Source organism: Macrosteles quadrilineatus, unplaced genomic scaffold (assembly GCF_028750875.1).
Source record: "Macrosteles quadrilineatus isolate MER2022 unplaced genomic scaffold, UCM_ALF_1.0 Scaffold_7__1_contigs__length_78375512, whole genome shotgun sequence".
NCBI classification, from domain to species: Eukaryota; Metazoa; Arthropoda; class Insecta; order Hemiptera; family Cicadellidae; genus Macrosteles; species Macrosteles quadrilineatus.
Window position 1 is genome coordinate 63,671,013 of NW_026542600.1, and position 14,506 is coordinate 63,685,518.

The following is a 14,506-nucleotide window of genomic DNA, read 5'->3' on the forward strand; positions in this document are numbered from 1 at the left end:
ATGCAATAGTTAACATTAAACAATATTTTGTCTAAATTTTGAATACATTTTGAAACATAATATTCGTATATTGAAAATAAACAAAATATATTTCTAATGGTGACCAACATTGGCATTAGGAATAGTTTAACTTAACATCAGTGGTTAATATCTCGAAATCATGGAATATCCATCAAGTAGCATATAAAGCCACATATATACTACAAAATGTTGACGAATCTGCATTATGTTTTTATATTTCCCATAATAGTTTAAATAACAACAATGTAAATTAAAAATCTTTACTCGTAAAATTGTAGTCATCGGCTTTTAAACGATTATTAAAAATACAAACAAACCCCGGGATTAATATAGTCCGATATTGTTTGAAGAGCTTTTATACCAGTTGGGGCGGAAAATAATTCTATAAAGAGGGGATCTTAATAGCCGAGAGTTTGGAGATGACATCAATTGAGTTGGCAATCGATGGCTCAATATAACGAAATACAGTATACATCTCTAACCAGCGGGACTTCCTAAATAAAGCTTCCTTGCGAAAGATATACCTTAGAGAATATCACAACTATTTTAATGTTGCAATTGTTTTATACAACAGTTATGTATGCTATTCAGTGTGTTTACCAGGGAATTGTTACAAAGAAGAAAGTCGCCTTGTAACACTACGTATCTTTAGTCATGTCGACACACTGCACATGTTTTGCAACTGTTTTTACCGCCTAGCGGACCTCACATGATCCACTTAGCGTAGTCAAAACACAACACTTGTTCCACATCTCTTCATGCGGTTCATGAAATTTGTAAATTAGGTTACTATCAACCTTATCCAAGATATTATTGCGCAAATTCTTAATCTCGATTAGTAAAAAACATAGTAATCTCGACAATTTGGGAACTGATCCCGTCGTCAAATTAAATAAATACAGGAAGGAAGGACTATTGGTCAAGGGGACTATAAAACTGCACACGTGTATAGGCATAAATGTTTCCCTTGCTACAGTCACCAATAACAACTTTTGCAATAATTGAAGATTGTGTATACCACTATACAGTATACACCCCCTGTAGAACTAGTTTTTATTTATTTTCCAAGAAGCAAGAAGTACAACATTTAATTATTTACCTAGTTTTTGTAACCTTCGTTTAACCTAAAGAAGAACAAATGCTACAAGACAAGGTACATGATTCAACAGCTGTAGATTCATGAAACAATCTTAGAGCGTTCAGTGTGAATCAATATAGTATTTTAGAGCCAGCCGGTTATGGAATAAACTTCTTAACATAGCTTTAGTCACTTACTTAGTCACCCGCTTATAGATTTGTCTTATATTTTAACATTTGGGGAAAAGATTTGTGGCTGAAAATAAAAAGTCGATCACTGATTTGTAGTAAAATTCCAATACAAAAATAACAATTCACTGAAAACTCAACAAAACCATTTAGTCGATGAGTTCATAGAGGGTATTCGCAATCATAATAGTACTCGTACTTGTAATGGATGTAAGAAGCCTTTGTTGTTAACGGCAAACGGAAATGAAACGCCTGTTCATATATCACGCACCTACGGACGAACATAATATTTATCACTTTATAATATTGATGCTGGAGTATACATGTCTAATCCACGTGAGTAATTAGCAGGCTATATCGAGTGCTTCATTCAACTGATAAACTGATATTGACAAAGCGGAGATAAGGGCTGTCAGGATAAGTCCCGTCCTAACTTGTTTACTTCCTAGCTTCCCATCAAACCAGGAGTTGACGAACAATGTACCTTGCCGTTAATAGCGTTGTCATCGAGGTAACAATGCATATTTTTATCCTTTAGCGAAAATTGGTTTTATAACAGATTTTAGGGAACGTACATCAAACACGATATATTTTTGTTCAGCATTTAGTAAATCTCCTATGGAATACAGACAAACACCTATATGATTATCAAAATTATGTATTGGTTCTACTGTTTGGCAGTAGGTCAGCTGTAGCAGTAGAAAGTGAGGCTTCGTTCCTCCAAGTCCTGGGTCCTAATCTCGCCTATCACGTGTGAAGGATGGAGTTAACAAAAGTATGTGACAGTTAAACTTCGTTGGCCACTATAACACTACGAAGATTATCTTTTCCGTAAAGGTGAACATAAACCGTAGTTGAATTATAATGCTGTGCATACACATTTGTATGTGATCTTTTGCATCTTTAAAGTATAGTGTTTAGAGGTCCGCCTTTCGCTAACTATTTACAAAATTTACAAAATATATACCATAAACAAAAATTTCGATCGAAACAAAGTACCCGGATGGTAAGAGATTAAAGGTGTGATTATTTTTTGAAAAGCGAATTATTTCCTTGATCGCCATGCGATGAAACTGCGGCCAGTAACAACTGGTTGGAGGACTTCTCTACCAGCCTTGCGGTATTTGTGACGAGCATCAGCTGGCAAATGACTAGGAAGAGCGTAGCAGATGTGTGATTATTGTGGTGGATCATGATGCCAGAATTGTCCTTATGCGGTCAATTCTCCTTTTGAGTTATTTATGTGAGTATCATCTAATCGCACGACGAGGAAAATATTACTCATATCTCCCCAGGAACGCCAGTATGGAACGAAATCTAAAGTAAATATCGCAACCTTGTTGCACTTGGAGATGTTTTATGGAGTCGTCTGAAGGTATGAATACATATTTTAATCGTTTTGTGTATATATACAGGGTGTTGAAAATGTCTGGAACCAACAATATATCTGGTGAGTGGTTAAAGAAAAACAACTGATATTTTGTGTACGGATATACTATGGTTTTACCTATCTTTTGATGCCTTATGACATTTTTTACCACTTATAGGGAACGTCCTGTGGAGGATGCAGTAAAAAGTTTTAATGGAAGCCTATGGTAAATGATACATCATTTTAAAGGCCATTTTTTTCTGAGTAAGGAGCCTTAAGTTTCATCTCAAAAGGACCACCCTAGCAAAAATGGCAACTGTTTGAAGTTTTTGAAAATAATTGAAAGCTTAATTGGTATTACTGTTAAAAATAAGTTTAGTAAAACGCTATTTTCGCTAGAGTGGTCCTTTTGAGATGAAACTTGTGGCTCCTTGCTCAGAGAAAAATGGCCTTTAAAATGATGTATCATTTACCATAAGCTTCCATTAAAACTTTTTACTGCATCCTCCACAGGACGTTCCCTATAAGTGGGTTTTTAAATTTCAAACAGTCGCCATTTGTGCTAGGGTGGTCCTTTTGAGATGAAACTTGTGGCTCTTTACTCAGAAGAAAATGGCCTTTAAAATGATGTATCATTTACCATAGGCTTCCATTAAAACTTTTTACTGCATCCTCCACAGGACGTTCCCTATAAGTGATAAAAAATATCATAAGGCACCAAAAGATGGGTAAAACCATAGTATATCCGTACACAAAATATCAGTTGTTTTTCTTTAACCACTCACCAGATATAATGTTGGTTCCAGACATTTTCAACACCCTGTATATATATTGTCCTAGGACGCTGCACGAGCCCGGGATTGTTTTCCACATTACTTCAGGCTAGACCTAGGGGTCATTATCACTTGACCTAGGGAGTATTATCACTTGGATAAAATCCATTGGTGATTTGGCGGGATTCGAACCCGGAACCTCAGGGACCGAAGTCCTAAGCTCTAGGACCTACTCGATTCCCGCCGTTTTGCGTTCTGTATTACAATTTTACAAAGTAAAATTCACTCAGATTTCTTTCCGTTCTGATTTTATAGTGGCTAATGTGCACTGAAAAATCAGGAGTTACTTCTTCGTGAAGTTACTCAGTAAAAGTATGATATCTAGTTCATTCTAATCATTTTATTGAAGCTTGCATAGCACATTGAATAAGGAATACCAACTTAGAACACGCAGAAATTCATATACTGTATTGCATTATACTTGCAGATATTTCAAGTTAAAGTTGTGGTTTCGAAGCAACAAGTAATAGTGCGTCCACGTTACAACATACTCTTACTCTGCTTTTGATTCAAGCATCAAACCATTTTACACGAACACCAAATTACAGTATAAATTGTACATTGTGATTATTTGTTGGCTTATTTCTCACATATTTAAAATGCTAATCTCAGTCTTTGCATTGTGTCAATGGCATTCACAAGTGTTGCTGTAATTTATCGGTAAGGCGCCTGTCCCTCTGTCCTGTCCCTGGTTTCCTGTGTTTCCTGTTCCGTACGTCATCCTCGTGTCTGGCAGTATTGGTTACCATGACGTACAGGTGCCTGGTGTAGGTTGGAACGTCATATTTACTATCAGTGACGGCCTCCTCCACTATCAAGTCCCTGAGGAATATCGCTTCCTCGTTATGCTTACCCACAAATGAACTATTTTTAGCATTTCAAATTAGTTGAGAATGCTTTTTAACTCTTTCAATGATTTAGGACAGCTGGTTTTGGTATTTGGCGATCAGGTTGTCATAGTTTTTAAAACTTGAAGTAGATTTATTGGGAAGTATCCGTAATTGGCCAGCATGAAAGTTTTTAAGTATATTATCATTCTTCGATGCTAGATTGCTATATTCTGAAAAGTTACATATTATATAAAAGAATCAAATGTCCACTAACAACATACCTGCAGTCATTTACACCTAGTTTCTCATCCAGTACTGTTGATGAGTGCTTAGGTTTACAGCTTGAAAATCGTGTTCATTGACTTTCAACAGACTACAGTGAAACGTGTCCCCTATAAGCACAGAAAACTTACTAATATAATATAGTAGTAGTATGTTTTCTGTGCCATAAGTTAGCTGGTTTGTTATGTTTACCTCTTCAACAATAGAGTAATATAATTAAATTATCGTTACGTAAACCAACATGTAAGTGATTGGTAGATAATGATCTATTTATCTTACACGATAATGCCAATTAGTTTGTTTCAATTACTTTTAATGCATAATGGACGGACTTAACATCGCATATGTATAAAAGAAAAAGATACATTTACATATATCCACAATCGGTTTCCTTTAACTCCATGTGGTAAGCGTATTGTTGTATCCAAGCTACCGTACTATTTCAAAAGGAAATACTGGAAATATAATCTAGATTTTATATTCATACACATGACCTGAATAAATAAAAAAATTAAAACTTGAATTTGTATGCATTTGTATGTATATATATAAATTTCATTAAAGCACGTTTGTTGACTGTATTAAGAGTTTATATATATTAATTTGATTTATTCAATTTAAAGGGTTAGAATAAAGTTAATATTTTAGCAATTTTGGGGGGAAATAAAGGCCGATTAAGGGTTTAAACACACATCCAGCGTATCGTAGTGCTTTATTGCTTACTGTGGGTATTCTTTACTAAACAAGAGTGTATTATGTTTTATCCATATTTCAACTGTAATTCACACCGTTATGTAAGAAGGAAATAGTTTAAACTATCTGGGTAGTAATAGGTGGTGTGCTTAGTTTCCAATCATTTTTCCGGTTCGGTGCTGATAGTTTCAAACTGAATAATCTATCCTTTATCACGACGATTTCTAAGACTTACACAACAGTCAATCTAAGTCATAACAAAGATGTCATCTGGTCATCTCATTCAACACTTATCCTTCAATCGTCTCCGTCACAAACTACGCATCCTGCTGTGTTGAAGTGTTAGTAAATCGATCAATCAATATCATCAATGCCAATCAGAATCAATATCAATCAGTTTGCAATATCATCTTTGTGTCTAAACCCGGATCATTTATTTAAAACATAGGTTGCTGATTTTCTCAATATCAGTCACCTAGACCATATCACACACGTTAGGGCATTTGAACAATGCCAGAATGTCAGCTGATTTCGTCGTCCAGGTCAGATTTGCCGACCCACAACTGAGCTTGACCTGGCCGATCCCATTTCGCGAACCGTCCCACTACTACTACCTAGTGATGGATCGGGTCACATACACGGGCACGACCAACCCGTGACGCCTTCAGCTTGTCGTGAATTATTTTGTGATCTGTTGGAACGGGTAAATCAAATTATGGTAATTTTCTGTCACCTTATTATTAATATGATTTACCTGTTAAACCATGTGATCATTTGGCTGTGGAGAATATCTCTAATTTATATAAGTGGCATATAAGAATGAGTGACGTAATAGACTGTCAAATTCGTTATTACATACATTGACTGTAATGTTCCCGAATCAACTTATTGTAAAGAGAGATTGGGGCGAGGACGTATAGGGATGCGGGCCCCTCATGTAGCCTTCGCGTCCATAAGACTATGTCATGCTTTAAAAACCACAGTTAAAATTTATAACGTCAAAAATCGTAAAACTTATTACAACATTATTTGCAGTTGGAATTACTTAAAAAAAAATTGTTCACGCTTTTGCAATTACTATTACAATATACATGTGATGTATACATTATAGCCTAAATAAGAAGTTACTATTCATATTCGTAAATCTTACTTACAAAACTTTATTCAGTAACTAATGTTAGGAAAATTAAGGAAATCGATTAATGAAAATATTATTTCATTACGAAATGATTACTGGTAAAACATAAAGATGACAAAATATATTTGCTTTTAACAGTTTATTAAAAATGAGATAATATGCAAGGTGCTCAAATTGGACGTATAACGGTTATACCATAAAACACTTGCAAGTGAATAGAAAGAGTTTATTTTGACTCCTTCTATTCACTTGCAAGCATCTAGATGTCCTGAATTGAACAAAAAGAGTCAAAATACTGGATGCTCGTAGCCAGACATAGACTAACACTTGAAGTAGTTGAATTTTCCCCGAGATCATTAATTCTTAGCTCATGTTCCGCTTCCGCCGCTGGTCGACCTCCGACATGGTCATCGGCCTTCAAGACTAACATACGCTAATTATGTCAATTTAAACATATAGATGTTCTACATTAGTTGCGATAAGATCATCTAATGAGTTTGTAAACGAAGATACTATCTTAAACCGATGTATAAGCTTACAATGGATTCCACTGACTAACGATGTAACGTCCTTCAGTAAACATAGTAAATATTATATAACCGATACCGATTAGAACATGTAATAAGCCCATTCTTTTGTTTGGAAAGGACTAACCCATTTTTTAAAACCAACTAACCCTCATTGTTTTGGTTTTTATTCCTGTAATGTATGAATTTGTTTACTGTGATAAGCATCTACACTTATGGCAAATTAATAAAACTAAAATCCGTCATTGAGCATATATCAACACTATTAATTGTAATGATTAAAAAAGTAAAATATTTCCATCTGTACCAACCATTATCCATGCATTATTTCTTAGCTCTATTAATAAAACATGTTTGGGAAAATGTCACGTGCTTGCCACTTCATTCTGAGTTTTGCAAAAATATATGTATAATCTTTGGGATAAAATTCAATTTTAAGTCGAAAGTAGACGTGTAGCTTGGTATCCAGTAACAGATTGACCAATGCCACAGATACACTATTGACCCTGTTGAAATATAGTTTAAGGTACCTTATTAAGTTCCCAAACTGATCTTAAATGGTACGGCAGTCATAGTAATGTACAAACAAGTGATGAACGGAATGCTAAGGAAACATGATATAAATACCATACTGAAAAGATACATTTTGCTGTTGTGCAAAGTCGTTTAACCGTTTAGGGAGGATACACATTGTTTGTTTATCTAAATCGATATATTGATAAGCAATGATTTACAATAAACAAAAGAGAAATATTCTTCCAAGGGCCAACGTAAAATACACCAACTTGACCGAAGTCAAAAAGAGAGAAGATGGAAGCTGATGCGTGTCTCCCACTCATGCAGTTTCTGAAGCTTAATTTGCAGTGTTCTTGAACTTTCAACTAATAATGGTGTATTCGGACAGCTACATAGTTGGTCGACCTTTCAACCCACGTCATGAAGCTCCTCCCTTGCTGGCACTTCCGCTCCTTCGGTACTGCGAGAGCTTATTTGAATATTTTTAAGGTCCAAAACGACTGTTGGATGATCCTGAATACGTCCCACCCTGCATTTGTCTTGCATGTATAAATAGTTAAGTAGGGCTAGTTGTAAATAGCCATGAGTGCAGTTGTTTCTCCTTATGGCTGTAAAGTCCTTTCTTTAGATCGTTCCCTCATGTTATTAGTTTCTGCATCGATCACAATCATAACGCTCACAAACAACACAACGATCAGGGCTTTGGAGAACCCCTTTATATTAAAGAATGTTTAAGGACCTCTATCCATATATCTCTATTTTATATGACCTCTTATTTTCACTGGTTTTGGAGTTTCTGTTGCAAAAAACTTACTCGACTTTAAATTGTTTTATATTAAATAAACACATAACGATTTTTACAAATGTGTTTAAAATAATTGTCATCTTCATTGCTCAGTACCCTTGTAATTATTCTTTTATTCTTTGACATCATCAACTGCCATTAAGGCATTAGTTCAAACCTTACAAAAATAATCCAAAATACAACTCTACTAATTAAATGGTATGCAGAACATCGGAAAATTAATTGTGTTTTGATTCAAATAAATTGCAAATCTTTACTAATTATTCAACAATAACACCCCCATGAATCAAAACAAAGCTTAATTTGTCATTTTGAAGGAACTAATAGGAAGGTAACTTTAAAAACTAAGAAACACAAAAGTGGTTGAGTATGTCAAACTTATCGTGTGCTATCGGCATATATTTCTTTCTCGATATTATTGTAAACATAGGCTATAAATGCCGTTTGATATGTCTGGCCAGTTCGACAACAAAGAAGTAGTACCTAACTGGTTTCTTATCTCGTACTTATTTGCATTTAGTCATGGTCTAAAGCTTGACTCATTCATGGCAGTTTACAAAACTCGATTGCAGCTTTGAAAAACTGCGATTGCTTCCAATGTATGTAATCAACCACTGTGCCTGTAAAACTGCAACTTCATAATCGCTTAGAATTATTGCTCATTTCTGGGTTGGAAAGTAAAATAACTACGATGTAAGACGGCTGAGGTAGTTGAATAATAAAAACATAACTTTGCGTTTGATTGTAATTCACACTAAAACCATTTTTTTTGTGATTTTAAAACCGTCCTTTTGTAAAATACTTATGGTAAAACTAATTTTTGTTCTTTGAAAAATCAGAAGAGTTAGTCGTTACCAACATTATTGCATCTCCATTCACATAACTTACTTTCCTAAAAACAGTTAAACATGGTCGATTTAAACATTAATTGGAGCCTAGCACAGCTAGTTTAAAAAAAGGTTTGTAGCAAGATAGATGTATTATGGCCTAAATGGTTTTAAAATGTGATAAGGCCAATCTTAGTTCGGTCCTCCTGTATGCATTGAGAGTTCAGTTAATTTATTTTATTTGGTATTAAATCCCCCCCAAATGGCATTTGGTATTTAATTTACAGTATCCATAGCAGATAAACCAAGCTTTTGACACGTTACAAAGATATATGAAAAATGTATTTATTCGTACATTAATTTAATAAATACCGAATCATGCAATCTTTATATTAAGATCATTGTAAATTTTGCATGAATATATTTTAGAGGTAGCCTACTATAATTTTCGTATGAGAAAACATCCTATAAGTTAATCGCAAACGGGACAGAAATATATAAAAAAGCTTTAGTATAAACGCCAAGTAGAATTATTGATTAAAGAGAAACCATTACTACTCAGCTAAAATGTACAGTAGTTACATTCACAAATGGATCCCACTTCCCAAACATTTTTAATCATTAACTGTATCTTTATAACGTGAATACACTATGATTAATTTCCATTTAAATCCAGTTAATTGATCCAATACTTTTGAAATATTTCCATAACTTCCTTACCTAATAAAGAATTATTAGTCATTGGTCGATGTAGTTTGTGTAGCCTACGAGTTCATATTGCAACTCTTTTCTTACAGCATAATACTTAAATTTATAATAAACTCATGTTTTATTGTTAAAAATTCGTGATATTTAATTCCACAACTTCAATTAAGGCAACTCAGTATGTATTTTAAGTCGAATAAATTATTTATAATCGTATAAACTTCGAAAACTTTGTAAAGAGATAATAATTCACGTACGATTTATTTAAATTCATATTAAAATACATAAACTTATTATTCTGGCCTGTAATCCAACACTCCTCATTATTTGGCTTGTAACATAAATCATTGAAAAATCATTAAAGTCTAGCTAGGTATAATCATAAAGCAACACGATTTTAGTTTCTTTTACTTCTCAGTAATGGTTTATAACAAGCTTAGTGAATCAGAATAAGCTTTATTTATTTGATCTCTCAAATATGACGCAAGGCAATAAGGTTAATCTTCATGGGCGATATCATTACTGATTAAACATGTGCAATTACTATTTTTAGATATCTTATGCATTTTTAACTTGTTTGAAAGATTTTTTAAATAGAATGGAGACATAAATAAACAAATTCCACGTCCACAAATTGATAGATTATAGTTCATACAATTTGGCTACTTATTGTATTTTATGACAAGAAAGTTTATAGACTAAATATTGAGATAATCTAGTTAGGTGGGGACTTTCTGGCCTAAACCTTTTTCTTGCCTATAGACTATGTTTTCCCTTGTATGTTGTCAGTGCAGTTGTGTTACTTTCATAATGTGGTGAAACCAACAACCATGAGTACCTACACGAATACGACAATTTTACCACAAAACTGGACTAAATAGCCAACGCCAACTTAGGCTTAAAAAGCATGCAAACAGAATAAATTATATCGGGTTTTCCTATTAGAGCTGCTTGATGTGTTTAATCGTTTATAAAGTAAACCCAATAATAATCATGGTAGATTTATTTTAAATAATGGGGCTTGAAGGATAAAGAAGACTCAACGTGTTGAATAAAGACCCTGTTAAGGTTTTAGTTTGACAAAACTGGAATTAGGCTAGTGGGTAGGATAAGATTTTGTTTTCCATCATGACAATTAGTATTATGAGGTGATTTTAGTTTGCAGAATTTTGAGGATAGCAATGAATGGCATTATTCATTCATCTATGTCACAAAAATTCTAATCACGATGTTGTACGTACATTTAATGAGTATGTAATATTTTTGTTGTTGTTACATACAAAATCTGAGTACAAAGTGTAATGTTCAAATCATGGTCAAAGTGTGTTTACTCGATAAAATTCTCGCTCAAAAAAGTGCCACTTTGCTCAATAGATGCCAAGATATATGTTTCTGCAATACGATAATTTGTTATGTACAAATCTAAATCCACATTTCCCGAATACATTGAGGTGTTTAAAAAGAGTTTGTGAGGAAAAAGGTTGACGCCAAATAAGCAAAGATTTGATTCTATATGTTGACGAGGTAAAAAACATTGTAAGATTATGGCAAGTTCGTTTCTCGGTCGCAAAATATTCTATCATGTTCCCGTCGGAGGCTGCGCCGGCTCGGGAGTCAATCAGAACTGGTTAGGTTCAGTTCTACTTTGAGAAATACATTGAGGAATGTTCTAGACTGTCCTTACACAAATCGGAGGTCTGAAGAACACTCTTATATTATATCTAGATAAGCAAACACGTCTTAATTCCATGGACAAAGTATTCAACTCATTCACTCCCTCCACACAGCTGTATGGCTTTAAGAACAACTTAAAAAATGTCTTCATTTATTACTTTTTACAATATAATTTAAAGACTTCTTCCATGATAAAATATTTTATTATTATTTAATTGATTGGCAAAGAGTTTAATGGTTAACACTAATTTAAACGTTGTCGTAACAAATTAAGTACTGTTCGACAAATATTTTAATATAATTATTGCATATTGCAATAATGGGCTCTTTTTAATCTTTCCATTACAGCTTTATTTTAAGCGGAATGAATATTCTTTTAGCCATACAGCGAATGGTGAAAATAAAAACAAACAATCCTTAAGGCATACCAAATATGCCAAAGCAGCGTAAATGCTTTGAAAATAAACCATCAAACGTAACAAACAACTATTGTCATTCCATAAAAATGAGAATTGCAAAAAAATCAAAATACCCTTACACACAAATAGAAACGCTGGTATACTATTACTTACAGAATCAGACTGGCAAGTAGAATAAACGACGGCTATGTCCAGCAGAAATCAACAGAGTTTGCTATCACTTTCTGAAATTGACATTCTAACACGGATAAAACTGCTCAAAACCGTTGTAAAATTGACACGAACCGGAACTAAAAACTGAATGTAGTCGCACAAACAATGTCATGTCTCGGTCGCAGACGCAGACGCAGACTCAGACTCCAGCCACGAGAGTGATGACTCTAGTTTGCTGAGCCGTGCAGCTGTGTAGCTGTGCTGTGTGTGGACTGACTGAGTTGAGTGGTAAGCCTACGCTAGAGAGGTAACGGTCCCCCACCAACAACCTCCGTCGAGCCGCGGGCCGGCGGACCACCGGACAACGAGACCACCAGGCGACCAGCAACCGGACAACTAGACAACCAGGTGACCAGCAACCGGACAACTCGACAACCAGGCAAAAGACAACCAGACCATAAGATACGACAACATGACAACAGGTCAACTGAAGCCTACTACAATCAAGCCAACAGGACAACCATATTACCAGTCAACACTAGAACCAGGCTACCATACAATTTGACAAAAAAAATAACTAAAGACAACCAGAGAACTAGAATATAGACAACCATAAAACCGGAAAACTACGCAACTGACCAACTAAACAATCAGACAACCATATATAATCATATAACAGGACGGTTGTCTAGCTACACTTGGAGTGAAAATAGCCGGACAAATAAAAACGACAAACAACCGCACAACCAGACTAGGCAACATAGATACAGCAAACCATTCAATGCGACAACCCGACAACTGAACATTTAGAACTATGAACCAGGTTCACGTGCTGAACAACAGGTTAACTAGACACCATGATTACTGGATAAATATACAATATGATAACCTGGCAATCAATCAACTACTCTAGAAAGCAGGACAACCAGATAACTAGAGAAAAGGACAACCATAAAGTAAGATATCCAGGCTAACAAATCTCATACCAGTTTCCACACTATTAGATCGCCGAACAAACCTACAACCTCGATCAATAAAAAAAATTGGACAACCAGACAAAACCACCCGACAACTAGACAACCGGACAGCAAAACAAATTATTCATTAAGGCCACTAAGCGACGCAAGATCGGATTAATGTACTATCGAACAACAGGACTATTATAAATAACAGGAACACTGGATCAGGGAACCATCGATCCACCAGAAAACCTGACAACAACAACAACAACAACAACAACAACAAATACCCCCGTCGCAGCAAACCTGACAACTAAGCGAATTTCCATTTGTCTGAATTGATTTTCAATTAAATATATTTAAATAACATTATAGGTCGAGTACCTAGGTTTGCTGCTACAAGGAAACTAATAAAGTGTGTTTTTTAGTAAAATATTAATAGCTTAGTACAAAATAAATAAGTTTGCCAAGTTTGATCAAAATATATCCATAAACAACCAAACTACAACATTTTACAATATTCTCCATAAAAATAACATGGGAATTTTAAATTTACAATTTTTTTAATTTTCTTCGTTACCAATAACCGTACAAAAATACTTTTATATACTAAATTATTTGTTTTTTTGAGCTCTTTAAACAGGTATAAAGAGAAATTGGGAAACTTTGTGTTTTGAGGGTCAAAAGTGAGAAAAACCAATTTTTACCCCATAAAACCCCCCGTAAAACCCTGTTCCCATGGTCCGATCATGCTGGTTCGCGAACTCATTCAAGTTTATCCCGCTTTACACATTTAAACCAAATTTCATCAAAATCGGACAAAAATTACTCAAGTTATCGCGTTCACGGACACATATATATATATATATATAAATCTATATATATATATATATATATATATATATACATATATAAAAATTTGAACGAATGGTGTTTTTGGCCTCTGGGGACATCAAAATGAAAAAGTAAATCGCTCCCGGGCTTAGGTCTTACCATGCCACCTACGGTAATAGCTACTTCCCTATAGGGAAATTCGCTAAAATGCCTTAAAACAACAGGACACGGAGACGACTTCGAAGCCGAACAGACGAACAACAGGACGAACGTTGCAGCGAACATTTGGGCTACCCAAAAACCTGACGACAACAACAACAACAACAACAACAACAACAAAAATGCTTTAGAACAACAGGACACGTAGACGACTTCGAAGCCGAACAGACGAACAACAGGACGAACTTTGCAGCGAACATTTGGGCTACCCAAAAACCTGACAACCTGACAACAACAAAAACTCTGGCCCATTACGTCATCGGACAACACAAACACTGTAGCAACCAACTATAGAGCATCTATGGGTTTTCCAGTTGAAAGGATTGACACCATTTAATATATTGTCGCAAAGATCGGTAATATTGGAAAGCATAAATAAATAGTTTGCGAACTGAAACTCATTACATCCATCGGACCTTTTCCGTTAATTCACAAC

At 34.7% G+C, this 14,506-nt stretch overlaps 1 protein-coding gene across 1 annotated transcript in view; it reads right to left on the reverse strand.

The window, feature by feature from the left end:
- Positions 1 to 12,308, reverse strand: part of LOC128998724 (probable G-protein coupled receptor No18) — a 75,328-nt gene extending 63,020 nt beyond the window's left edge. Inside the window, exon 1 of the mRNA XM_054425043.1 lies at positions 12,059 to 12,308. The gene's annotated coding sequence lies outside the window, so the exon portion shown is untranslated. The remainder of the gene's footprint in view (positions 1 to 12,058) is intronic.
- Between the last annotated feature and the right edge of the window lie 2,198 nt (positions 12,309 to 14,506).